At 41.8% G+C, this 13,758-nt stretch overlaps 1 non-coding gene across 1 annotated transcript; it reads left to right on the top strand.

The window, feature by feature from the left end:
* The first annotated feature begins 7,938 nt into the window (after nucleotides 1-7,938).
* Nucleotides 7,939-8,010, top strand: trnaa-cgc. Its single transcript has one exon. It is a non-coding gene; the product is annotated as a tRNA-Ala (tRNA).
* Nucleotides 8,011-13,758: the final 5,748 nt, after the last annotated feature.

Below are 13,758 nucleotides of genomic sequence, written 5' to 3'. Positions count from 1 at the left end.
ACTAATGAGACACGTCTTTCATGGCGGGTTTGATGTTACATCCTTCTTAGGGTTTTATTTATGTGGAAAATGGCACAACAGTGACATTATATTTCAATTTGTGTTTCTAAAATGCCTTGGAGATTATTACAAATATCTCTGAAATGCTTTACTTTAGACTTTTGATCATTTTGTTGTTGTATGGTTGTAGCCATCACTTGTTCCCACAAGATTTCTGAACACTTTGACATTGTTTTTTAATTATACATAAAATAGGATCATCATGCTGTACAGTTCATGTACAGGAGTATTAAACATGACGGCGTTGAGACGTGATATTCTAGGGACTAATGATTAAATGAAGTATCTGCAAATAAACCTAATTTACAAACTTAACATAACTTAATAAAGTTAAGCTAGTTCACGTTACGTCTTTTCCTCTGGGTTCTGAACAACTCTCTGTAAATAATTTTAAATCTCCATGGTCTAAAAAATCTAGAGCACAAACAGGTTTTATAAAGTGGTTGTGATGTCAATGTTTGTTACGTAACAACACAAATAGCTTTATTGTCCATGTTGTTTTCTCCCTGAGGTTAAAATAAGTCTTTGGGGTGAGGAGAGATGCTTTCAGGGGCCGATGGGAAACACTGTAGCTACTAACACTATAATGTTAATGAAGCTAGCGTAATTAACATTTACTTCATATTAGAGCTGTAAAAGTGTCCTATATATTACGTGTCACAATTAGTTGATTTTTTCTCCTCACCAAACTGTGAGAGACTGTGACAGTGACTTCATCTGTTGCCACTGATATTGTCATTACTACAAGATTTTAAATTTTACTAGAATCTCTGAAACCAGTTGTAAAATGGAGCCCGATCCTTTCTGGACTGTATTCAAATGTCAAAAAAAAGCAACACTTCAGACTTCTTTCTTCAGTTTTAAGTTATTTAGAACTGTTTTGGTTTTAAAAATGTCTATTTATTTGCAAGAACTTTTTTTTCCATGTAAAAAACTGTTTGACAAAACCTTTATCTTCACCCTCCACTGAGGAAGCTTTTCAGGTTTACTTAAACTGGCGTTGTCAGTTTGATGCTGCTTTTAGCTACGTGAACATTAATGATGAAGAGCTCACTGGATAAAACATATTTATTTATAACCCTTATTTATACCGATATTATGCAATAACTCATGTTCACTTTCACTTCATATACTTGTACATATTTTTTATATTTTTAACAGTGATGCAAGTATTCTTGTTCTGACTGTCTACTTATTCTTATTGCCTACATTGCTCTTTGTTCTGAACACTTGTACACTTATATATATAGCACTTATATATATATATAGCAATAGCAGCAATGACAAGCAATTTCTCCCTGGGATTGATAAAGCAATTCTGATTCTGATTCTGATTGTGAAGTAACTCTGTAGGACATTGATCATCTGGTTGGAGACACGAGTGTCTGTGTGATAATTGCCTCGCAGTCACTTCTGTTACAGCCGTGAGGTCAAAGGTACAATTAAAGGCGACAGACACTTGAAAAGGACGAGATGATCCTTTCGCTGACAAATGATTGCTGGCGAGGTAGAGAGAGCAGCTCGGCGGGAGCTCGTTAAATATCTCATTAACGTCCACCGCTTCATTGTGCAGCGAACAATTATTAAAAATAACAAGAAGAGCTTCGAGTTTGATGAGATTTGTCAGTTTCCCAGGGACCGGAAACACAATCGAACACCTTCTAGTCTTCAATCGAAGTGAAGCGATGGCAAATCAAGGGTCTAGAAATAGAAAATGGTCGGACGGAAGAGGAGGACACGCTCAGAAACTATGGAGCTGGTCGGTTTCTTTGAACCACTTGAAAAGGACAAGAGGACAGACTTTCATAGCAGCACATAAAAGGTCTGGAAAAAAAAAGAAGAAGATGACGTGAAATATCTTGGAAAAGGTCCCAACGATGGCGATGACAGTCGCAGTTATGAAAAGTTGCAGGAATCATTAAAGCGCCGCGCACTTCTGTCGTCAGACCAAGTACGACCACGGACGCGTGCGACTTTATGACTTTACGTGAGTGGTGAGGAAAGATCATGAGTGGCAGAGAAAACCTGTAAAAGAGAGACTGCAGAGGTGACAGTCAACGGGCTGAAGCAGAAGGAAAAATCAGAGAAACGAGAGCGAGGCGCACATGCTCAGATACAGACGAAGAAGAAAGGAAGACACAGGAAGCAGCAATTTTGCTCTTTTGCCAACGCGTGGTTAGAGAAGTCGTCTGTAAATGAGACCTAGAACGACCAAATAGGGGAAAAGAATTCTGAGAAACAGCAGCAACAGAGTAAAAAGAGATAAAGAGGGTGTGCGTACAGACGCCTTCACGGCCTAAGTCACGGAAAAGTTGAAGACATGTAAATCGTAAGACGCCTAGAACAATGCCTTGAATGGACATGTGAAAGATTTGCAATAGAATCATTTGATATGAACAGAGAGTCTTTATCAAGTGAAACGTCTCCTACAAAGACGTAAACACCGTAGAGAGTAAAGCAGTGAAGCAACTTCAGCTTGGAAACCCCTGAAACACACAACTAATGTTGCGTTACCTAGCATTTAGCATTAGTATTAACTGGTAGCGGCTGTTAATGTCCAAGAAAATACAAAGTTAATGTCTTTGGTTTTTTGGGTTTGGCACCAAAAATACAGTGACAGCGTTCGGCCTCCAGCTAATGTTGTGACGTCACAGTGACGTAGGCCGTTAAGTGGTCAATAGAGAAGCGACATTAGGAAGAAAGAAGATTAGAAAGTGCTATTTGGAAAAGGCAGAGATTAGTTTTTAGATGCAGGAGATTGGGCTAATGATGGTGCTCGCGAAGGTATTTACTAACCTTGGGCAAATAAAACGGACGCTGAAATTGAGACGATGAGGTTCGGAGATAAGCTAATCCTGGAAGGTGGCATTTTTCTTCGCACCGGAATTAAAGCTAAGCTGGTTTAAACGCATCACGTCACACAGCGAATATCTTTCACATTCATAGGTCATGGTCAGCGACAAAAGAAGAAAAAAAACGCGGAGCGCCACAAGAAAGGACCAAAGAATCCTTGACTTTCTCTTCAATTTTCCACCTCAATACTTCTGACTTTCAGAAGCAGAAATCTCCATCCTCTGATCCCGGGAGCGCCGAGAGCCGAGGGGCGATGTGATTGACGGAGCGGGGCGGTATCACACAGAGGCAGGTAGGAAGGAGAGGAGCGAGTGCAACAACGCTCTCTGGCTGCGTAATAGCTGGTGAACCACCGAGGAACCACTTCTTAGTTTCACTTTTATCTCCACTCGCCCTCTCGCCAAACCCGCCGACCGACCATCTGTTGTTCTGCGCACTCCACCAACAAACAGCAATTACAGAATCAGTTTGTTTTGGCAGAAGAAAATATATAACTGCCAACCACAACTGCAGAAAAACATCTCGAATCCCCACCCTTTTGTTTCAAGTTCTCCGTCACGACTGTATCTAGCGGCGCCGCTTTCTCACGGCCTTTTGATGAAAAACATCAGTTAAGTACGTAGAGGCGGGCGAAAACAAAGAGAAAACATCACGCTTCAGTTTGTGCGCGATGCGAAGCAACCGGCCCGTCTCCGTGTGCGACTAATAGCTTCCACATCCCGGTGTGAGCGGTGATGCCAGCCTCCATCTGCACGACCACCTGCTGCTCGGCTAATTCAGAGGTGCGAACAGCCTGACCTTGTCACCGTGTGTGTGGCGCAGTCACAAACCTGTCACGGGACAAATCATTCTTTCAGCCCCCGTTTTGCAGCATAAATTATCTGAGAGTGTGCTGTATGATTTTTTTTTTTTTTTTGCAGTAGCTCCAGTTCTTTGTGTGCGATTGTATCAGCAGGGGTGGGTGGGGTTTCCTCCGGAGCACCTCTGTGCGCTTTTTACCGCAGCGCACTAAACCGGAGAGCTGACTGTGATGGAAAAGCGAACGCGAGAGACGGAGAGGAATAGGAAAGAGAGGGAGAAAAATGACCCCGGGTTGAAAGACAGAACCGCAGGTGTGCGGTCGTAATGGTGGCAGAGAAGGAAAAGTCTGGTGGAAAGAGTTGTTGTTTTTTTAACAGAAGCAATTACACAAAAATGTAGGAATGGTGTTTGTCATTCTCTGGTGAACTGCACGTTTCACAAAATCCGTGCCAAAATAAATATATATATATTTTTTTAACCTTAGGAATTGTGAAATTAATTAGAACCAGACAGTGTTTTCACGACATCAACAAAAAACTAAAAAACACAAGTACCACACAGAAAACTAGTGTGTAACATTTGGAAACAGAGCGGTAAAGTAATGGTGCCATGTTTTTCAAACAGCGATGAACCGTGAACTTGAGATAAACTTAGGAATAAATTTTGGCGCAGAAGTGGGACGATGGATTTTGTCTCATTTGAATTCTGTTTTTGTAAAATAATTACAAATCTAAACTGAAATACATCAGTTACCAGGAGATTCAAACACCCTTAACCCTAAGTCCTTTGTGGAACCGCTTTGGTAGAGGTAAAAAGTAAGAAAGTGCATAGGTCTTGCATGGTTCTACCTGCCGTCAATGACGGATCCAGATCTTATTGAGACTGGAACCCTTTTGAATCCAGGTCCCAGGGTGAAATAGATGTGCCCCTTGACCCTCTAGCCCCAGACGTCTCATAACAGCAACAACATTAATGGTGGACTACAGGTTTGTGACGGTGCTGCATCAGATATTGACCCTTGTTGGGTGGCTGGGTCCAGTATTTGCTGTTGCTTCGCCACTACCAAGAGCTTAAAAGGATTATGAACTCTGATCCGAAATGTATGTTTGTATACGGCGTTCAAGGTTGATGCTCCATGCTTGGTTGAGGTCTCTAGCAGAAACGCCACTAATGGGCCTGGGATACGTAGTACAGTCTTTCCACAACTATATGCAGTTTCGCAAATGGATCGACATCTACAGAGAAATACTTGACACGATGCCAAGGAAAACCGGGTCGTTTTTGGATTGTTTTCGTACGTGTGGACGTGGCCTCAGTCTTTTCAGCAGTTTAGTCCGTTCTGCCCGGCAGGTCTTCTTAATTTCCATGGACAACCAGGAAGCACAGATAGACGGTTGGGTGTAAGGTCTGTGAGGCCATGCGTCAGACAGACCATAAGCATCTATGGCTCTAGATGGAGCCCTGCTGACTATTGCTAGTGGTGACATCCTGGAGGAGTTATTTCCTTTCATCCAGGCACAGAACGTATGTGGCCATAGTCTTTGCTGGGTTGACACACCTGTTGACGGTACAGATTTTTCCTGAAGTAATCGAGGGTATGCACGTGACGACAACTAGCAAAGTCTCCATGGTTACGGCCACTGAGTGGCAAAAAGTGACAGCTGATCATGAAGATTAGCAGCATTAGTTTGAATCATAGGTGTTTAGATTTTTTGATGAAGTCATACCTTAAGTTACTTCTTAAGTTACGTTCTGGCTGTCAGATAAGTTTGTGGATGTTCCAACAATGAATACCAATAAAACTTTTTAATATTTGTGATCACTACTTGTTTTCCTTTCATCGTCTGGTCAGACGCTACAGTATTTTATGGCTAACGTTACTTCTCAGTAAAGATCTTAGCGTTAGCATCTTTTATTTAGCTACATTTATCATAACTAAAATGACCTAAAACTTACTAAAACTGAGGCTAATCCACTTTTCTAAACACACACTGGTTCGTATGGATCATTGTCGAGCGAAATTTTCCTTAATTTTATCTGATAATCCACATTTTTCCTGGTCTCTCTGTATTCACTGCTACATTTCACTGTGTTTTTTCCACTCAGGGGGGCGCGGCCGTCAATGCATACCCTCTATTCTCGTGGCTGCATACATATTAAAAGGCTGCTTGCACTCCATGACAATGCATTTATCCTTGCACTGGTTTCCTGCACCAGACACCCAGGATTGGTGAGGACTTCTAAAGTTATGAACGAGTTGATCCTTGTTGCTTGGTTTCGTCCGTCTCAAGGTAACAAAACACAGCCTCCCTCACCTCAGAAACTTTCCCAGAGCTCCTTATTTGGGCCCGGGATGCAGGGACGGATGCACTCCAGATGACCACGGTTAATACAGTTCCAAGCTTTCATTCTTGGAATTCATTCTATCAAGACGTTTTTTTTTTATTTTTTTTACTGCACTGTAAGTCTTAACTTCTCGTGGAGAGGAGGCCTCGCAAGAAAGGCGGTTGCCTCTGGGGACAGATAAAGTTTCACATCATTATAGCAACGCAGTACAAGAAATATGAGTCATCGCGAGGCCTCAGGAAGAAGATTCGCCCTACCCTTTCATAATTCTTGGCTGCGGGCCGCCGGATTATAATCCTACTCTCAAGGGAGATAAATGTTCGCATTCATTATACTTCCGACTCAAAATGTATTTGCGGGATGTGCGCTAATCCAAGTGCAACTGTGTGGGGTATGGGAATGGCTTAGGTGTTCTGAAGGAGGCAAATAAGGAGACGGAGAACGCTTTTAAACAAAAAAGAGCATCACTTATTCGGGGTGGCAGCCACAGAGATAAGGAAAAGGAAAAAAAAAAAACTCCAGGCAGTGTAACGGTTCAAATTACACAATGCAGAACACCCACAATCTTGGCAACTGGGGGCTGTACTTAATTGTGACTTGATGAAGATTGTTAAAACTGAGGACATCCTCCATTCACTATTCATATAGCTTAGTCATGCTTATTGAATAATATGTTGTGATTTTACATGCTCATCATGATTTTATGCGTTTTTTTTCCTACTATTTTTGAGGCAAACTGAGGCAAATTATCTACGTTACACAGCTACAGACTTTTATCCAAGTGACATTTTAGCTTCAATCCAATGAGATGTCCCACGTTTTGAGGCTTCACAGCCGGTTAAGCTGAACAGCACAATAAATCTGGAATAATACATCATAAATCTTTGGTTATACAAGAGAGATAAAGCGGGAAGATAAAAGGCGAAGGAGGAAATTGGATACTTCACAGAAAGTCTGCAAAGTATGAGGGAGGCGAGACAGACAAAATGGAGCGGAGAATTACGCTTCTACCCCTAAAGAGGGGGAGAGATGTAGAGAGGAAAAGGGAGGAAGTGGAGGAGGAAAATGTAATTAAGTTGCTGGAGAGAGAAGAGAAGGAAAGAGGTAAAAGTCCTGTCATCTCTCGTTTACGCTTTGATGAAACGAGGCAGATTGCGTGAAGCGGGGCGCGATAAAAATAATGATAAATGAAAATTATATCGGGAAAGCCCACACACATATACATATCAAAGAGGGAAAGTCATGAGTCACCACTTGGAGACAAATTCATACCCCACATGGGAGACATAAGAGCGTACGACGTCTCAACACACAAAATAAGAAAGAACCTCTAAAGACAGGGACATTCACACACACACAGTAATCTATGTTATTTCAGTCTTAACCACAGCCACCGTCATCTGTCTCTTGTAAAAAAGCTACTTATCTCTACGATAAGGCGGCAAAAGAAAGCAAAAAATCTGGAGGCGACAACACCGAGCCGTATCGCCGCAGTTTGAGAAGAGTGAAAAAAGAAGAAAAGGACGGGAGATGGCAAGTAAACGGAGGGGGATTAGGGAGATATAATGGGCTGTAATCCTTTTATGCTGAGAGACGGGGGAGCCCTGAATTGGTGATTGAGTGTCAGTTTGAAAGAGCTACTCATCCGAGATACGAGTCTCGGCTGCCGGGCTGCTTCCGCCGTAAGCTTTAGGCAAACTTTTAATCTGAAAATATATTTGTCAACGATTTTAATTCAGAAATGATGTTTTACAGTTTGAGCCTGTTACAGTTGCACAGCCACGTATACATCTACTGGCTTTTATTGGACCTGTTCACATATGAATTTACAATTGTTAGGAACTGTGGCATTTTGTGACAATAGCAAGTGTTGTACATGGGGATGTAGCTCAGTGGTAGAGCGCATGCTTCGCATGTATGAGGTCCGGGGTTCAATCCCCCGCATCTCCATCTTTTTCCAAACATCCGTTGTATTTGAAGCCTGAGCTCGGTATCGGTTTGTGACTGAGATGCAGACAAAGATATGTGCGCTTCTCGTGCCAAAACCAGCGTATTCCTGAAGCTCCTGGAAAGGGCCGCGCTCCTCACGGATCCGGGTTTTTTGTTGTTGTGCGCGCACGAGAAAATGATGTTTACCTCCAAGCTACGGCAATAAAGAAGGTTATTGATGTGAGACGGGCGGGTGGGTGGATGGAGGAAGGGGAGATCAATAACGGGATAATACACAAACTCCATTATCACTAAAAACACTCTGTGTTTGAAAAGAATAAAGACTGGGATTTAGGGGCTGAATGCATGTGGATGGAATGGCTGTTTTGACGAAGGATTTGCAAACCTGGTGTTTACATCAAATGAAATTCCTCAACAAAGCGGAGAAAAACTGTGCGAACGAGTATTTGTCAAAGTGTTGTTGTGATGAGGTTTCTTTTTTGCCGGGCATTTGAAACGGATTTACAGACTGAGAATCATACGTCACGTGGATTTTTATGAGACTATATTTTATTATAATGCAAATTCTGATTGTGAGGTAACCATGGAGCCCAACACAAGTCCGGTGTGAACTTCTATCAGGACATACACTCGGTTGCCACTCTATTAGATACTAGGTATTAGGTGCTTGTTAACACAAATAGCTAACCAGCCAATCACATGGCTGCAATTCAATGCATTTAGTCATGTAGAGGTGATCAAGACAACTTGATGAAGTTCAAACTGAGCATCAGGATGGAGAAGAAAGGGGATTTAAGTGACTTTTCAGTCCCCAGCATCTCCATGTTTAGGTACTTGAGGGCAAGAATCTCCAAGGAAGCCTTGGTTTACATCAAACAGTGTCTTGAAAAGGTTTAGCTTAACACTTTAAACATGATTACGTGTTTTCTGAAGGGGAAAGGTCTCACATCACGTTACATTACAGGAGCTTAAAAGCATTTGATATCAGGTGTATACGTTTTATGAAGACCCTTTAAAGAAATAAAGAAAAGGTTCTTAGTACAAATAGTTTGTAAGGTTTGGATGTGAGCTGTTTTTTTTTTTATTATTCCCAAATGTATCAGTGGAAAAGTCTATTTTTGCGAGAAGTCATTCATGTGCAAACACCCACTGATATTTACACCATTCAGACAGAGATTTGCTGCTAGGCTGCGTTATTATACTGACGGTGTCTTTTTGTTTCGGAGGAGAGACTTCTCAAACACTGCAAAGAAAATGTTGTGTATTACACGGCTACATTACATAACAGAGTGTCAGCAAATGTTTTATGAGGCACTCAGAATTGAATTTCAGTTGTATTTACATGAATAAAACGTATGTATACGTGTGTGCAAACCCAACCAGGCTTAAATAGACTTACACAGACTATGTATTATAAGTCAAATACCAGACGCCCTGTCTAGTTTTGAGGTCAGGCTTAAGACTTTCCTGTTTGACAAAGCTTATAGTATGTGAGCGCTTGTCCTCTAATTTCTTGTCTCTGGCACCGGGCTCCTGTCCTCTATTGTTATTGAAACTATATAAACAAAAACTGAATTAATCTCTACTGAATTTAAATTAAACGTAAGAAGGTGTTTTTTTAGTACTAATATTTGCATGGGACAGAGTTTAATACCCTAAATAACAGACTCTGATTCTTTCTTCTCCCTTGTCCCTAACATCCATGTCCACAGCATTTAATGTCGTAAGTTGTTTTATTGATTTTAGCACTTTTTGTCTTGTCTAATCCTCTGTTGCGATGAATATGTGCACAGTCAAGTGGAAACAAATCTCCCTTCTGGGACAAATAAAGTCTAAAGTCTACTATGCTAATAGACTATAGCGTTGTTTTAATATTTGTACGTGAATATGTCTATGCTCGTGTGCTTTGTATGTTTTTTAATGTCGTTTATACGCCATCAAATACGGCACATTTACATGAGAGACGAAAGTGACGGGTAATTACTGTGCTTTGTCGGTTCCAAAATAAAATATACCTTAACACAACACGAAAAATCCCCAAAAGATGGACACAATAATTTAAACCGAGGATGTTGAGATTGCAAATAAAACGAGGGGCCGAATCGTCTTCTGGCTCAGTCTCTGTTCTGTCACATTGTTTGTATTTAAAAAGAGACGCAGCTCAGGTGACAAAGGCCCAGGTGTTCAGATGAGACGGTGGTAATCTATCACCGTGGCTCCTCCAGACGATATTTATGTGTCTGTCACGGTGGGTGCCCTCCACTGCTGAGGATGACTTTGCAAAATAAAAAAAAAATAACACGTCTTTCTCGTAAAGGACTCTCATAACTCACGCCTGTGTCCTCATCGAATCAAGACTCGTGTGGAGAAGCTGCAGAGAAGAGTAATTCATCCTTAGAAAATTAAAAAAAATAAATAAATAAAAAACATTGAATGGAAACTGTGGCTGTGTCTGTGCGCAACAGATTAAACAGGCACATGCACTCGCTCTTTATAGTGGATTCACAACAGCAGCAGATGGAGGGACTTGGAGAGCTGGAGAAGAGTTCATATTCCTCCAGTCAGGAGGGAGAAAGGTATTAAACGCCTGAAGCTGGCAGCGGCGTCCGTTTGGCATACGGAACTTACGGAGGATCCAATTCATCTGTCGCATTTTCGCCGGCTTCCTCAAGGTCTGTGATTTTCTCTGCCGCCGACAACGTACATTCATTCGCTTTCATTAAAGATCTAGTGTGTATTTATTATACATGTCTGTGTGATGGGTTATTATTTCATCACACGAAGGGAACAATTACTTTTGCTGAATGACTGGCGTTGACCCAGGATTTTATCGGCTCGTCTGTCGTTGATGTACCTGCTTTGTTTTTGGGCCAAGTTTTGGTCTACTCCCATAAGACCAGTCATCTTGTTGGTCCCCCCAAGAATTACCTCTGATTTTTGTGAATTCTTCCAGTCACAATCAAAATTGTTGTTACACAACTGTTAATGGAAGCGCACAGGTGAATCAGTCCTAGCTTTTTGAAAGAGCGGAGCCTCAGGCCATCGACAAACTGAAAGAAAATACCTCACGACAAATAACAGGATGATCAGGAAGCGGCGTGGGACGCACCAACGCTGTCCATTGTCTACCTCGCAGTGTTCCAGTGCACTTCAATGTGTGGTGATGACGTTGTCGACGCAATTACGAATGTGAAAGCAAACCAAAGGCAGGTCGACCAGGCTCTGAAAAACCCGGTATTTTTGAAATGAAAGCGTTAAAAGAAAGAGTTTCGTAGGACATTAAGGTAAAAGACAAACATATTTTACGTGGCCGTTAATTTAATTCTGTGTGCTGTGATTCGTTAATGGTTGGAGTCACTACAGTGACAGCCTCGTGTCTTCGGGTCCAGTGTGGGAGTGGAAACGCCTTGAGTCAAACACTGTCGTACAGCCCACCCACTGTTTTCAGAATAAAATATGCATGTTCCCTAGATACCGATCTACAATAGCTTGGAGGTAAAGACAATACTTTCTGTCTGTGAGATATTGGGTTCAGTCCAAAGCATCTTCAGTTATAGCTACAACAGCATAAAGAGTTCTCGTCAATATTTCAACAAATAAAATAAAAGTTTAAGCTCAGATAAATCGAAGAACTGAATGGATTAATTATCCAGCAGAAGTTAGACCAAATACAGCCTCTTGGAGACTTTCTAACACTTGGGCCAGTGTTTCTCTCACCGATAAGAGGGAAACAAGCACTCACACCCAGAACACAGCAGGACATGGCAATCATGAGTCTATTTGGGTAAATGCCAGCACTCAGTCAGCCTCCGGCGACGTCTCGCCAACTCCTTGGCCTCGATCAGTCAAAGGGCCGGAGGGCGTCTGCCCTCCTACTGATATCATTATCAACACCTGTCTGTCCTCTTTTCTATCTGTTTCATCACTGATGTATCTCTGTACCCTTCATCTTTCTGTCTACTCACAAACTCGTTCCTTCTTCAGTCTCTTCATTTTTTTGCCTCTTTTCATTCGCCTCCACTTTATTCTCCTCCTGACTCAGGTCCAGACATCTTTTTTTTAGTAAACTACACCTTCAGGTAGGGATTTGTCTTCATCCAGTTACTTTGTCTGGTTTTTAAAGTTGTGTTTATCCATACAGGACCCTGACAAAGAGAAAATGCCTTGAATTTTAAAACGAGAATCAAATAACCACTTTTTTGTTGCTTGTCAATATCCTGCTTTTCCGAAAGGAAAACCCAATGACCAAAACATACACGGACCCCTCTCCTACAAAGACATTACAAGAACGTTGCGTTAAACCAAAGTGGTCTACGATATATATCCTTTTTCTGTTTTGTGATCCAAAAATACAGAAAGGCGACATTTTCCCGGTTGACAGTGTTTTGCCTGAAGTGACGTCACAATGACGTCGGCCATGAAGGCGTCTATTCACAGTCCTACCTTCAAATTAACTATGTGCATCAACGGAACATGTTCAAAGACAAAATACACCACGTATCATCCCCACATCCACCTCGGTTGGACAGCTTTAGTATTAGCTACGTTTCAAACTGCAAACATCAGAAGGTTGAACAGCGTTAAATTTATATCATCTTAAAATGAGCTCGTTAGCGGCGTCAGTGTGAAAATGCGGGAATGCCAACATTAACATTTACCGTGGCTCAGAGCAGCAGTTCTGCCAAAGTATATTGACTCGGAGCCAAAGGAATAGATGTGGTCTTGTGTTAATTTCCTTCCCTCGTATCAAATTCTGACCTCAGTGTCAACACAAAGGAAAAAAAAACCTTTCTGTGCTGTTGAATAGCGACAAAAAAAAAAGAAAAAAGAGACAGCAATTACAGGGCGGACGACACAGTGATGAAGTTTTTGATGCAACATTTTGTGTTTAAATAGAAAAAAAGCCAATGTAACTACTGTGTTTGCGAAAATTGCATCTGAATGAGACACTGTCTACGTATTCACTGATAGTTAACAGGGAAAACAGTGTAATTTAGTTTTTCACCCACCCCCCCCGACTGTCCCTGAGGAGCCGTCTGATACAATGTAGAACAGCTTGTTGACTCGGTTTTCAGTCAACAACTTTGCCGTGAAAAGAAAAACCCAAAACCACTTGGTGCCATAATCGTCCCCGTCTCCGTCTCTCAGCGCTCCTCCCGCTCTGCTCTGCTCCGTGACCCACTTCTGTATCTTTTTTCCCTGGTGCTCGGCTGCACAATCACAGAACAGACCTGGGATTCAAGGACACACTTGTGGAGTTTTAACAAAAACAGGATGCTTATCAGGGCGTCGGCCTTCGGACACTCACTCATGCGCTGCCACTTTTAATGCTTACGAGGACCAATATTGACTAATAATGCAGTTTTGGGCCTTGAACCTTAACCAACCCACACGAACAGTGTCCACACTTGTCTTCCAAGGTGTAAGTCATTGTCCTCTTGAAGATATGAAACCCACAGATAATCAGCTGACCTCACAAACTTGGGTGAAATACACTGTGAAATACACCATCCGCACTCTGGAGTTGTGAGTCCTGACATAAAGAATTAGCTTCAGCTTTAAAATGAAAACTGCACGTTCCACTAACTCGCTGCAACACACACACACACACACACACACACACACACACACACACACACACACACACACACACGGCCAAAATAAACAGTCTGCTGTCAAGTGGCGCAAGACTCTTCCCAGAATCAACATTCCTTCTTACATTTTTGTGTAATTAATTACGAAATTCAT

This window comes from Mugil cephalus, chromosome 1, assembly GCF_022458985.1.
Source record: "Mugil cephalus isolate CIBA_MC_2020 chromosome 1, CIBA_Mcephalus_1.1, whole genome shotgun sequence".
Classification (NCBI taxonomy): Eukaryota; Metazoa; Chordata; class Actinopteri; order Mugiliformes; family Mugilidae; genus Mugil; species Mugil cephalus.
Note: the sequence above shows the minus strand (reverse complement) of the source record. Positions and strands in the feature narration are given on the sequence as shown.